The sequence below is a fragment of the Pseudorca crassidens genome, chromosome 7, assembly GCF_039906515.1.
Source record: "Pseudorca crassidens isolate mPseCra1 chromosome 7, mPseCra1.hap1, whole genome shotgun sequence".
NCBI lineage: Eukaryota > Metazoa > Chordata > Mammalia > Artiodactyla > Delphinidae > Pseudorca > Pseudorca crassidens.
The window spans coordinates 2439941-2453940 of NC_090302.1; positions in this window are offsets into that span (position 1 = coordinate 2439941).

Sequence of the window (14000 nt, forward strand, 5' to 3'; positions counted from 1 at the left end):
TCTGGGGTGGCGGGGTGCAGGGGTGAGGGGTGGGCTTACTGAGCTGAGACTCCCTCCTGCCCTGGTCTGGCCGCTGCCCCCACCACCCCCCCATCTGGGGGCCTGAAGCGACCTAAAGGGCATCAGCTACGGTCCTGTGCTCACGCACACTGCCGCCCGAGCCAGTCCCCCACGGTAAAATGGGGAGGTATGCGTGGTGTTTCGAATTCCACTGAAGAAGCTGGGAGGACAGATTTCATCCTCAGCCTCCCTCGCCAGGTCCTTCTCTACCGGGCGTCTGCTCCCTTTCTTCGTGGCCCTGATTCTCGGGCACCGTCTCATCTATGGCTCCTTCATCCTCTGCCTCTCTGTGCCGGGAAGGAAGGTCCATGAGGGCTGAGCTTTGTCTCTCTCGGTCTCCGGCTCCCAGCCCCAGCCATAGCAACTGTTTGTTGAATGAATGAAAGACCTTCGCATGAGAAAGCATTTGTCTGAGGCTCTATGCTGGTCCTAGATTCTCAGCCTTCCAGACCAGGAGTAGCCAGAAGCCGAGCCTCCCTCTGCGCCTGACGCCCCACTGAGACCACTGGCCGTGATGATCCTTCCTGTTGGATGGATGAGGAAACCGAGGCAGTGAGGGGCAAGTGACTGCCGGATACGGAGCTGAGGCACAGCTCAGGGGTGTGCCCAGAGCCCCTCCCCGCCACCAGGCTCCCCAGAGAGAAGATGCAGAGCCCATCTCAGCCCATCTGCCCTGGGGACACTTGGACCACTGCAAGACCCCTAAGCGGGGCCTCTCACCCCACTCCCCCCGACCCCCATCCATCCCACGCACGTCTGGGCCCCTCCCCAGCGGGAATTCCCTAGCCGTTCTCCTCAGCCTCCCGGATGGAGTGCAGCTTCTGCAGGGCAGGCCAGTCCTTCGGCCTAGGACCACCCCCAGATTGGCTGATCCCAGGTGCACGTTTTATGTCCGTGTCTCACTGCCATTGCCCATGCCGGTGCCTCTGCCGCAGATGCTCTTTCCACCCATCACATTGGACGAACTCCTACGCACCCTACAAGGCCCAGCTTGAGTGATGCAGCCTCCGGGATGCCAGGAGGATCACATAACACTTTGATCAAAATTCTAATGTCCCCTTTTCTGCAATTGTTTACCTCTCTTTGAGCATGAGTGCTTATGCCAAGTCAGACTGACTCATTTATTGAGCACCTACTGTGTGCAGCACAGGGATGGGTGCTGTGATGCAGAGGTGGACAGGACAGGCCCAGTCTTGTCCTCTCAGAATCTACCCCTGGGTCAGGTTCCTGGTCTGGGCTGGTCCAGAATTTGGGTCTGGACCTGTAGATCTGGTCACACTGCCCTGGGGCAGCACAGGGGGAAGACAAGGGCTTGGAGGTGGACAGAGTGGGGGTTGACCCTGGTCCCCTGCTTCCTAAGTGCGTGAACTTGGGCCCTCAGCTCAGCCTCAGTTTCCCCATGTGCGGCTCTGAGCCACCTGAGTCTGCTTACCTCCCAGGTGAGCGTGAGGCCACCCCCGCCCTGCCCCCTCCAGCGTGGATGCTCTGTGAGGAAAAGGCTGTGGCCATCCCAGCAGCAAGGGCTGTGCTGGGCATGAAATCCCACCTGTCCCTCCTGGTGGTCTGCCCTGGCGCCTGGGTGCTGGTCTCTGGAGCCCCAGTCCTTCCGGCTTTACCCATCCTAGGGGCGGGGTGGGACTTGGCCAGACAGCTTCCTTGCCTCTGATGGAGCCTGGAGGGGAATGGCATTCCACCCTCGGCCCCTGCCCAGGGCACCGCCCGCCAGCCGCCCCCTGGGCTGGGAGTGTGCTCCCTCCACAGCCCCGCCTGCGGTCCTCCCTCCTCTGCCGGCTATGGAAAGGCCTTTGCGCGCTTGGTCTGTCCCTTGGCAATGATGGCACAGGAGGCTGGGGGCAGGGGGCAGCAGGTGCCAGGCCGGGGGAGAACATCTGGGTGCATTCTGGAAACCAGGCCTTGTCTGCAACCAGGGCCAGTGGTGCGCTGGCAGCAGGAGACATGGCAGGGAGGGAAGGGCCCGCCTCGGGCATCTCACTGACCCATTGTCACCCCCAGATGGGTCAGTCTGGGGCCATGAGTTCTCTCTGCTGGTGGTTCCTGTCCGCACTGCACCCTCCTTGCCCCCTTTCTCAACGCCTGGGGTGCAGTGTGGCTCCCAGGTTGGGGAGGGACCCTGGGGCCGCTGTCCTTGTTATGAAACTAGAATCACCCACGAGGACTCTGCTGCCCTTCCCGACGCCTGCCGGCCTCTCCCGCTGCACTGTTTCCACTAGCCTTGCCGTTCGTGTTCTGATGAGAAGTTTGGGGTAGTCGGGTGACCCTGTGCGCTCTGAGACCCTGCCACGTTTGTGAACCATGCCTCTCCCCTCGGAGGAGCCTGGGACGGCCGCACTCTGCTGCCACCAGGGATGCCCCTCCCTTAGGGGCTCTCACCCCGAGCATCGGGGGTTCGGGCCAGAGTGGGCCTTGCTTGGCCTGAATGTTGGTTCCCTCCCTTTTACGGGGGCGCGGCATGCGGCTCAGGAGGGTGGGTGAGAAAGCCGTGTGTGAGCAGTGAACACAGCTGCTGCCTGTGTGGACACGGGCGAGAGGAACCTTCCAGTCTTCCCCCAGGCATGGCCAAGGAGCGGGCATGGCAGGTGAGCGAAGGCCGAAGCGGGGTGGGGGGGAGCTCTACACCCCGGGCCCCTCTCTGTAGGGTTGCATCTCTCCATGTCATGCTGGCTCCTGGGACCCAGCGCTCTCCTTCTGGGGCCTCTTCCCTTCATCCCAGCAGTGAGAACAACAGCTCATTCCTGCCCTTCACCTGGGGCCTCTCGCTGGGCCCACCTCTTCACAAAACCCCTGTTATTAAACCCTCCTTGAACACCCTCATCTGAGTGACCTGTCATTTTCCCTCCGGGACCCTGCCCGATGCTCCCTTCTCCCAGACACACCGGGACCCATGCTGGATGTGATTAAATTGCACGATTTCGCGGCGTTAAATGACATCTCTGGTTGACTATGCCTTTGCCCACCTGCTGCCGTGGCTGAGAATCCTTTCTTACACCTGCTCATTTCGTTGGCCCATTTCTTCCATTCCTGAGGCTTTGTGTCTTCATGCTGATCTGTGGGTGCTCACTACATATTCAGGATATGAAACCTGAATCTCTCTTATGGGTGGCAAACATTTCCTCCCCGCTGCTGTCTGTCTCCACCTCTCTTTATGGTCCATCACGCTGAAGCTGACAGTTTTCAAGGGTAGATCTGTGGGGCTTTTTCTTTAGGGCTTCTGGGAGGCTGATGAAAGTACACGATATTGTCCCTACTATTGGTGCAATTTTGACTTTGATGCTTAATTTTTAGCCCATTGAGGAATTTTGCAAATGTGAGCCAGAGGTCTGCTTATTTTTATTTTCATTTTGTTTTGACGCACGAAGAGCCAGGTGTCACCTGTTCACTATCGAAGTGAAAATCACATCCATCGTAAGTCTCATTCCATACACGCAAGGGTCTGTTTCTGGACCCTCTGCTCTCCTGTTGGCCTCTCCCTTCCCCAGCATGTGACAGACACAACCTTTACGGCTCTGTGGAGCCCTGTTCTCGAGAAGGTTAAAATGTGTGTCAGTGTCCCTTTATCTTGCTGCCAAATTTTTCTTAAGTTTTTTCCTCTTCTGAATTACGTGTATTATCAGCTCGTGAGGTTGGGAATCCTTGGGGGGCTTTAATTAAGATAGAACTGAATTACAGATTAATTTGAAGAAACTCAACGTCTGGAGAGTAGTGCAGAATGGTAGAAGCCCTAGGACCAGACAGCCTGGGCTCAAATCCCAGTTCTGTCTCTCCCCAGCTGTGTTCCCTTGGATAAGTTGCTTGACTTCTCTGTGCCTCAGCTTCTTCTTGTGTAAAATGGGGTAATAATCACACCAATATTGCTGGAAGCATTAGTGTAAAAAATAAAAGAGCTAAGATATGTAAAGCACGTATGAAATCAGACATCATCTGTTTTAAGATAAATCGTCACTGAATGTATTACTAGGAAGGAAAAAGCTGCAAGTTAAGCTGTGATATGCCCTTAATTGTAAAGTATATGTCAGTTTCAGAGATGTTCAGATGTGGAGAATATACTTATTACAATCAATACGGGAGAATATTGTCTTTACAATGTTACAATGTCTTCCCATCAAGGAGCCTGGTTCTTATCCTTAAATATTTACTGAGATTTTCATTTTCTATCCTTCAGTAAAAAAAAAAAAATTTTAAGTGCTTTTATTTATTTAGTTATTCTTAAATTTATTTATTTATTTTCTGGCTGCGTTGGGTCTTCGTTGCTGCACGTGGGCTTTCTCTAGTTGTGGTGAGCGGGGGCTGTTCTTCACTGCGGTGCGCGGCTTCTCGTTGCGGTGGCTTCTCTTGCTGCGGAGCACGGGCTCCAGGCGCACGGGCTTCAGTAGTTGTGGCACGTGGGCGCTAGAGCGCAGGCTCCATAGTTGTGGCGCTCGGGCTCAGTTGCTCCGCGGTGTGTAGGATCTTCCCGGACCAGGGCTCGAACTCGTGTCCCCTGCATTGGCAGGCGGATTCTTAACCACTGCGCCACCAGGGAAGTGCCTCGTTCAGTAAAATTGTATAGCATCCTTCATATGAGTTCTTTAGGGTCTTTAATCATTTTTAGGAGGGTGAAGGGGTCCAGCAGCCCAAAAGTTTGAGAACCATGACTCTGCATTAACAGAAAGGCAGGGAGACCTAAGGATCATCTTAACAGAGGTGGACAGGGCAGCTAATCACAGTCAGCATCTATTGCTGTTTGAAAAGAGAAACTTGCTCACTTAGGAAAGGGTATCTGACGGCAATTGATGGCAGGCCTCCTGCACTTGGGGAAATACGGAAAGTGCTCGCGGGAACAAGCTGGGCTGTGCACCCTCGCACGCCAGGGTCTCCGCCGCCAGGGAGGCCTGGCGAGTCTGCATGACAGAAACGGAAATAAAAGACACAAATATTGAACCGCCGGAAGCTGAAATGTGACTACTCACTGACACTGGAAAATTCCACTTGACAAAACCAAGCGAACCCAATGAAGATTTATTAGGACAATTACAAGTTTAGCAAGTCCGCCAGCTACAAAATAAACGCTTTTAAAAATCAATGCTTTTGTACCCATTACCATAATCCAAGTAGAGATGTGATGAAAAACGGATTCAATTTGAGGAGAGGGACAAAGGGAGCTTAACTGAACATGTGTTACTTATTTATTTTGTAAAACTAAAGCAAACACGGCCTAATAAGCATACGGAAGGTCTGAGTGGTGAGCACGTGAATATCTGTGACACCATTTCTCTTTAATTTTCTCATATTGGAAATATTTTAGAATACAAAGATGACAATGGATCCCATTCCTGACAACAACAAAACTACCCGGACTTCACCATATGCTGACTTTTGTCTTCCCAGCATTTCTTCTGTCCCGTGTTCTCCTCTTTCTTGGGTTAAGATTTTTGTTTCGTCAGAGTACACCCTTGAGTAATCCTGTCAGAAAGGAGGGTGGTGGCCAAATTTGTGAGTCCTTGAATGTTCCAATTTTGCCCCGAAAGCAGGATGCTGGATTTGGAATGGTGGACTTAATAACATCTCTCAGAATTTTGGAGGAGAGATCTGGGTCCCCTGTCGTTTTGTGCTGCGCTTAGGAAAACTGGCATTGCTCCAGCACGCTCCTTCACAGGACAGCGTTCTCCCCCTCTCGCTCTTTTTCTCAATTTTGCCCTCAAGTGGAAGTGCTCACTCGCTCTCTGGGAGCCTCTTCACTCCGTCCCTGGTGTTCCTTCTGGCCGCCCCAGGTCTGCCAGGCTGTGTCCATTGGCTCCAAGTCTGAAGATGGATGTCTTTCCATAGCTCTGGGTCACTTGTCTGTTTTCTCCCTTCCGTCCTTGCTGCTCCACTTTGGGATGTCCCTTAGGTGGCTGTGGGGCATCCGGAGCTGTCCCCCAAGTCCCCACTTTTCCCTGTTTTCCATCCCTTTGCCCTTTAAGATGAATTCCTCCGGCAGTGCCTGGCCTGGTCTTCCAGCACCAATCTGCTCCTCACATGTCTCCTTTCTGCTTTCAGCCCGTCTATTTTAAATTTCCAAGATCTCTAATTAGTTCTTTTATATCAAGGCCCATTCTTGCTTCATGACTACGATAACCCCTCTTATCTCTCTAAAGATAGTAATTACACTCATTTTAAAATCTCTCTGCTTACTCAATCAATGCCGCTCCCCAGGGAGCTGGGGTTTGTGTTTCTGAGATGAAGCCTCTGTGATGGGGTAGCTTTTCCTCACTTGCTTCGTCTGGTGGGCAGTGTGCCTATTTTTGCATTCGATCTGTCTGCCGCTGCTGCGTCGGTTTCTGAGCCTCTGACGGAAGATGGGGTGGTACGAGCATCCGGGCAAGGTGGGTGGGGAATTGCTTCCCTGGACTGGGGGAGGGGGTCCCTGTGTTTCATCAGGGACAGTAGTTCCCTGGTCAGTGTCCTGCAGTGGTGACCACTCTCTGCTTTAATCTGGGGACTCAGGGGCCCTCCGCTGCTTACCATGTGGGGGAGGAGCAACTGGTCACGGGGCTGGTCCGTGGGCAGCAGCTCGAGGAAGCACGCTGACCATCCTCCCACCCTGCCACGCGCCTCGTCTCCGTGGCTCTGAGTCTGGGGCTCCAGCCTCTCTAGCCGTCCTCTCAGGGCACCTGCTGGGAACGTGGTTTCCTCTAATCTTGTTTCTTTGCATCTTTCTGTGATCCCTACAGAATTCTGATCCCCTGAAAAGACTCCATTTTTTAAAAAACCAATCCTGTTATGAATTTTTTTCTTTTCAAAACATCTTTCTGACACTTGGTAGGATTTGGGGGGTGGGGAGTATGCCTCGCTTCCCATTTGACTGAAGCCTCAGAACGTTATTCAACACACCTGAAGAGCATGTTCTGCCCTGGGTACCCCCACGGGCCCCCTCCAGGGCAGGTGAGGCATCAACAGATCCTGGGTACCGCGTACCGGCTCCCAAGATGCAGCAGCGTCCCTTCGTTACGGATGACGCTTCTGGATTGAGACTAAAGCCTGGGTCTGCTTGACACTGTGAGACCACACGACAGAAAACAATCAAACCGCTGAAACCACAAAAGTTATTGATAATTTCCAGGGCCTCCCCCTGAGCTGGGGGTGATGACGTCTACATCCCAAAGGAGACACCAGCTTACGTGGAGTTCCCCTTTGTCCCTCAAAGTGCTGTCCTGAAGCTTCTGTTTGTTCAAATGTAAGAAGGTGGTTGATGTTTTGGTTTTAAAGGACACCCCTCTGTACCGAGATGGTGTCAGTGGCAACAGAGGATCTCAGCCGGGGGGGTGGTAACATCAACCGGACTAGCCAAGGAGATGCCATGCGATGGGTTCCTCGACAGACCCCCTGGAATGTACCTGGGACCCTCAGTAGCGACCGCACAGTGACCTCCCACCTCCCACCATGCAGGGGACTGTCAAATGCAGACCTGTCGTCCAGGGGTGGTAACACCCAGCCCAGCCCCAGCCCTACTGAGACATCTTGTCACTCTAGATATGGACCACGCATCCCCCGGAAAGATGTCCCTGTCCGCACCTGCACCGGGTCACGCCACCTCCTCACCGACGTGTAGCATCGTCTCTGTTCCTACGTTTAATTCGCCTTGACCCCCGCCCGCTGTTGGGCAAGTCTCTGTATAACTTGATCAGTGGAGAGACAATTGGATCAGGGCGTGCAGATCGCTGGCCCCCTCTTGCCTCGTGAATGTCAGAGGCCCCCGGGCACCGGGACCTGCTCCTTCCAAAGTCTCATCTTTGAAAAGCAGATGGCGAGCTTCAGGCTTTATTGAATTTGCGTTTATGTATGTGCTGCATCTGACTGTAGCCGGAGGGCGGCTGCCCGGCCCAAGAGCGAATTTGGCCCGTCAACAAGGTTAAAACCCACTTACCTGTAAGAAACTACTTGTTCCAGGGAGGGGGTTTTGCCTTTGGTGGTTGGCTCCCGGCCAGCGGCTGACGGTCTTTCTTGAGGAGAGCCTTTTGGACCTCGGGAGCGACTTCCGTGAGGAAGCCCAGCTGCCTGCCTCTAGCCCCACCGTTCCAGTTCTGGGGGCTGACCCTGAGGACTCACAGGCTCGAGAGCCTGAGGATGGATGTGCGTGACCGTCATTGCACCGCTGCCACCACCGGCTTAGATGAGAAAGCAAACAGCCCACGTATTTAACCAGCAGGGGGTGGGTTCAATAAGTTTGCACATAGTCGCACAAGGGAATATTGAGAAAGGAGAGAGGCTGCATGCCCAGCCCCCTCGGAAACAGACGCTTGTGCTCTGTGCAGTCTGTGCCCCAAGCGGGACCTCAGACGTCGCTGGGCGCTGGAGGAGCCGGGCAGGCTCCGCCCCGCAGCATCTCTCAGATCTGACCTCCAGATCTGCCCCGCCCCAAGGTGGGCGGGGCCCTCTGACCTTCAGGCCCGAGTCACCTTTACTTGGCTCTGGCTTAAGGAAGGGGGGGCAAGTCAGAGGGTCCTGGACTGGGCGGCACCAGCTGACCCGCGGTGCTGGGCGGCAGCTGGCAGGGACGGTTGGGGTCACGGGAGGTATAGCAGCCCCGAGCTTCAGGGCCACGGGACGGTGTGGCCCTGGACCTCTGCACGGGGTGTAGAGGGGCTGGTCATCCGAGGAGCGGCGTGGCCGGGCAGCTGAGGTGACCGCTGCCCGCTGGCTCCCTTGTCAAGGCCATCGTGTGGGCGGGCAGGGCCTGCGTGGAGCTGCCCGGAGGATCAGGAAGGCCCGCCCTCTCCTCCAGCCCGACCGCCACTGCCTGTGGCCTTGCCTGTATCCGCGTGTCTCTAGTCTGGGGTCCTCACCTGTGACGTGGCGGTGGTCAGGGCTCTGAATGCTCGAGAACGCCCTGCACATGCAGCCTCACGTCAGAGCCGGGCGGGGGCTGGGCTCAAGCACGGAGCATCTCGAAGCATCAGGAGGACCCAGACCCCAGCAGCATGACGGCTGTCACCTACCTGGACTGGCCAACTCTGGGCCAACAGTAGGTGGACTGACTTTCGGGTGACGTGGTGGCTGTCCTCAGAGGTGACTGGGCTTGTGGACATGAACTAGAGGTGGGCACAGGCCTATGGAGGCGAGAGGGGCAGCCTCGTGTAGAGACAGAAGCAGCAGCGCCCCCGCCAAGGTCACAGCCAAGTGTCAGCGCCGGTCCCTGGGCGCTCACCCCGCTGGGCACTGTTCCCATTCTACAGATGAGGAAAGTGAGGTTCAGAGCACACAGCTCCGTCCTGACCACACAGCAGCCCAGCTCAGGGCTCAGGCCCCTCTGGGGTGGGGAGTGGTCTGGGTGCCGCCTGAGGACCAGCCACCTTTCTGGCAGTGGCCCCTTTGGAAAAGCTGAAGACACAAAAATTGTGCACCCACACCTGCCACAGGGTCCCCAAACTCAGGAAAGAGGACGGTGTCCTCATCCTTTTGGAGGATGCAGAGAGCGCAGAACCTGAGGATGTTCTCCTGGTGAGATTCCTCAGGGCCCTGCAGGCCTCACCCCAGGTGTGTGTCGTCACCTCCAGACGCACTGGTTAGGGGTATGTGTGTGTGAATGTAGGAGTGGCTGGGGTGCAGGCCTTGGACCCGAGGACGGGCAGACTGAGGCCCCCAGAGGAATCAGGAGACCTCACTGCTCTGGCCCAGGGAGCTCTGGGACCAGTGGGGGCTCTGGCCCAGCCGCCAGAGAGGGAGTGGGCGGAGGTTGGAGCTGAGAGGGCCTGGGGTGCCCTGGGCTCCTGCATGCCCCCAGCCCTCAGGCTGTGGCCACACCGTTTGATGCCCTTGGCCCTGGGCATCTCAAGTCTTGGATGTGCCGTCCTAATGTCAGGGCCGCCACCGTTAATGGGCAGACACGGGGGAACATACGGGGGCGGCAGATGGATTAGCTGGGAGGCCATGCTTCTTATACCTTCACATCACGACCAGCCATGCTCAGGACAAGGGATGGAGACGTGCCCCCCGGGCATGGGGGTGGGGGGTCTCCATCTCCGGCAGCCCCAGCAGCCCTTCTCAGTCCAGCTTTTGCCCGGCTGTCAGCTAGATTGCTGGAGTTTTTGGGGGGGCACTGCCTGCAGCCACCCTGGGGTCGTTGGGGGCGGCCTGGCCTGGCCTGGCCTGTCTGGGTCAGGTCCCTAACTGGCTTCAGTCGGGTTGCTGTGAAGCCAGCCGGAGCGGCCTCACGTGGCAGAGGCGATGGGGGATTACAGCGTGAAGGATGACAGTGTCAGAGAGATGCGGGAAAGCAAAGGGCTTATTAAAACGCTGAAATTGGTTCCAAATGAGGTCAGCCGTCGAAGCGCCTTGGAGGAGAGCCAGGCGCTGAGCAGTGAACAGTGTTTATTTCCCGACAGGGTGGCAGCGACGCCCCGGGTGCCACCCCCCCACCCCCGCTTCTGGAGGGCACAATGCGCCCAAACACCAGAGCAGAGCCGGGCAGGAGGGTGGAAGCAGGGGGGCAGCACGCCCACCCCTGCCCTGAGAGCACCTGGGCCGGGACAGCACTGACAAGTGCCAAAGGGCGCCTGGGGTGGGCAGGAGTCTCACTGACACGGGCTGGGGCAGGACCGCTGAGTACTGCTTCCTTATTCCAGGTCGGATTGCTTGTTTTTTAAAATCCATTAATGCAAGGAACGGCACCTCGTGGCAGAGGCCACCTGATTGGACCAGCTCCTTCCCACCCCCAGCCCAGCCCAGAGCCTCCACAGTTTCTCTCCCTGCTTGAATTTCTCCTCCGAGCATCCCTTCCCTCTGACTCCAGTGGAACTTCCCTGACCTTGGCTGTCTCCAGGTCCAGCCCCCCTGGCTAAGAGTGCACCCTGGGGTCCTTGATCTGGGCACCAGGCCGGCCCTGTCCCCGACGGCACGATGCTGCCCCTCTCTGAAGCTTCATCTCGTGTCTGCGGACAGTCAGAGATCGGGCACCCAAGGCCGGTGGGGCTGAAATGAAACAAGCAGGTGAAGGAATGGCCGTGGACACAATTTCTATCTCCTGTTAATGACCTGGCCCGCGTTCCAGCCCAGTTCTGAGCTGGAGGAAGAGAATGCCTGTGAACATGTGTTCACACGCGCTGCTAAGAGCCACGCAGACCTTTTCTCCTCGGCTCTTGGAGCAACTGTGGATCTCACCTGCATGCGGAGAGGAACGGGCCCGAGGTCCGCCGCAGGGCTGCTGACTCCAGTCCCGGGCCCTTGCTGCCAGGCCTCACACCTCTCGATGCCCAGCTCCCTGGGGGTGAAGGGAGGCGGAGGGATACACGGTTGTGTCGTCCAGCTCCTCCATCTCCAGATGAGCTGGGGATCTGATGGGGAAATGCTTCCGTGGGGAGGCCCAGCCGGGACTCAGCAGGGGTGGAGCGGGGTTCAGACCCAGAGCGCCGACCCTTCGGTGGTGCAGGATGAGCCCTTGGGGTCCCACTACCCCGGGAGAGAGCTGGTGCTCGTTCCGTCTGTCTTCTGGCCGGAGCCACGTGGATGGCCAGGAGGCTCACGCAGAGCCAGGGCTGCCGTGGAGCCCTGTCACCCTCGCTTTGCACCTGCCGGGAACACGGTGCCCGCCCGAGCCGCCCGTCTCACCTCCTCCCCGTGGCTGCACCCTGATCATGGCGGGGGGTGGTGAAGGTCCATCGTATCACGGGATCCCAAATGCTACACGCTGCTTAGGCACCACAGACGAGGAAGTTTGGGCAACATTTTAAAGAATGAGGCGGTGCCCTGTGGGACGAGGCCTTCGGAGCCTGGTCTGGGGTCTCCCCTGGCCTGTGCCCGCCTGTCTTCTGTGCAAGGCAGCATTACTTAAAGGCCTTTGGGTTTGATCCTGTAGCCTGACACCCCTGGTGCCCCCCCCCCAACCATAGGAACACCATCCTGCCAGGCTCTACCTGAGTCCCTGCCCGGGCTCCAGGAAGCGCCCCTGCCACCCCAGGCCAAGGGACATCCCTGGGCTCTACCTGAGTCCCTGCCCGGGCTCCAGGAAGCGCCCCTGCCACCCCAGGCCAAGGGACATCCCTGGGCTCTACCTGAGTCCCTGCCTGGGCTCCAGGAAGCGCACCTGCCGCCCCAGGCCAAGGGACATCCCTGGGCTCTACCTGAGTCCCTGCCTGGGCTCCAGGAAGCGCACCTGCCACCCCAGGCCAAGGGACAGCCCTGGGCTCCGTGCTGTCACTTGTGCCGAGGGTCTGCAGCTTCCACAGCCCCAGAGGGCCTGCTCTGGTGGCCCATTATCCTTCCACATCTTTCCCCAGGCCCAGGACGGGGGCCTGTGGTGGCATCCTGCACTCACTCATGTATTCACTCACTCAGCCCTTTATTTTGCTCCAGCTCTGTGCTGCCCTGGGGAACGGGCCCCAGCAGTGGGTGGGCAGGCAGTCCCTGCCCCATGGAGAACAGCTATTGTGGTGTCAGCTGCACGAGTGACGTGCCCTGTAACACCTCCACCCTGTGACCCTGTGTACAGTCAAGGGGGGGTATCCCGCAGCCTTTTGTAGTGTCTTTCCTTCTTCGGCCCTGTTTGCAGGGCGGCCCAGCCACTGGGAAGCAGAGACCAGCACCCACCAGGACCAGGGGAGGGGAACTTGCTCCAGATTTCATACTCATGCAGAGACACAGTCATTCCTTCCAAAGGAACAGAGTTCAGAGCAAAAACAGAGCCTGCTGCTGCAAGCTCTGGGCTAGCCTTCGTCACTATTTGAGGATTTGTGGGTATTTGAAGACGATATTGTGGACACTGAGGACATTGGTCAAGTTCTTGGTTTCTCCAGAGAGAAGAGGAATTGGAGGAGGAAGAAAGAAGGAAGGGTGTCAGATTCCTGGAAGGAGGAGGCCAAGTTCAGAGCAGAAGGCAATCAGGGACAACTTCCTGGAGGTGACAGCACAAGTCAAGTCCCCTCTGCACAGAGAAGGACAGGAGTGAGCTGGGATGCAGACAGACTGACACATGGGGCTTGCGGAGCCGTGAGTCCCAACGGGCCTGTGCAAAGGCTCTGTGTTGCGTGCGAGAGAAACCATGCAATTGGCCGGCTGCCCTGGGAGGGTTCAAATTCAGTCGGGGTCCACTCCAGGCTAAAGGACATTGTGGGCTTTGGAGCTTTGGACACAGGGAAGCAGGCCTGGCATTCACACCCCTTTCTGCAAAGTCTGTTTCCCCCAAGAATTGGGCCCTGCAATCTACCCCTCGGCAAGGTATGAATCAAGAAGTCTGCTCCCGTGAAGTAAGTCAGAAAGAGAAGGACAAATACCGTCTGCTAACACATATATGTGGAATTTAAGAAAAAAAAAATGTCATGAAGAACCTAGGGGTAAGACGGGAATAAAGACACAAACCTACTAGAGAACGGACTTGAGGATATGGGGAGGGGGAAGGGTGAGCTGTGACAAAGCGAGAGAGAGGCATGGACATATATACACTACCAAACGTAAGGTAGATGGCTAGTGGGAAGCAGCCGCATAGCACAGGGAGATCAGCTCGGTGCTTTGTGACCGCCTGGAGGGGTGGGATAGGGAGGGTGGGAGGGAGGGAGACGCAAGAGGGAAGAGATATGGGAACATGTGTATATGTATAGCTGATTCACTGTGTTACAAAGCAGAAACTAACACAGCATTGTAAAGCAATTATACCCCAATAAAGATGTTAATAAATAAATAAAAATTAAAAAAAAAAGAAGTCTGCTCCCCAGCAGTGTACCCTGCTCTCTGGGGCCCCCAGAAGTCCACCTGCAATCTGCCCCCAGCCCTAGCAGTACAACCACGTCTTCTGGAGCAGCTGTGGCACCAGCTGGAGCCTGTGGGGAAATCGAGAGAAGACAAAAGTGGGAACAGCAGGCCAAGGAGAGAGTGTTTAAACACAGGGACTATTTGGGGATCGTCTTTTATCTTTAGTTTGAAATCGGTCCACCCTCTAGTATTATATGATAGAAGCAGCTCCCTGGGCCTGC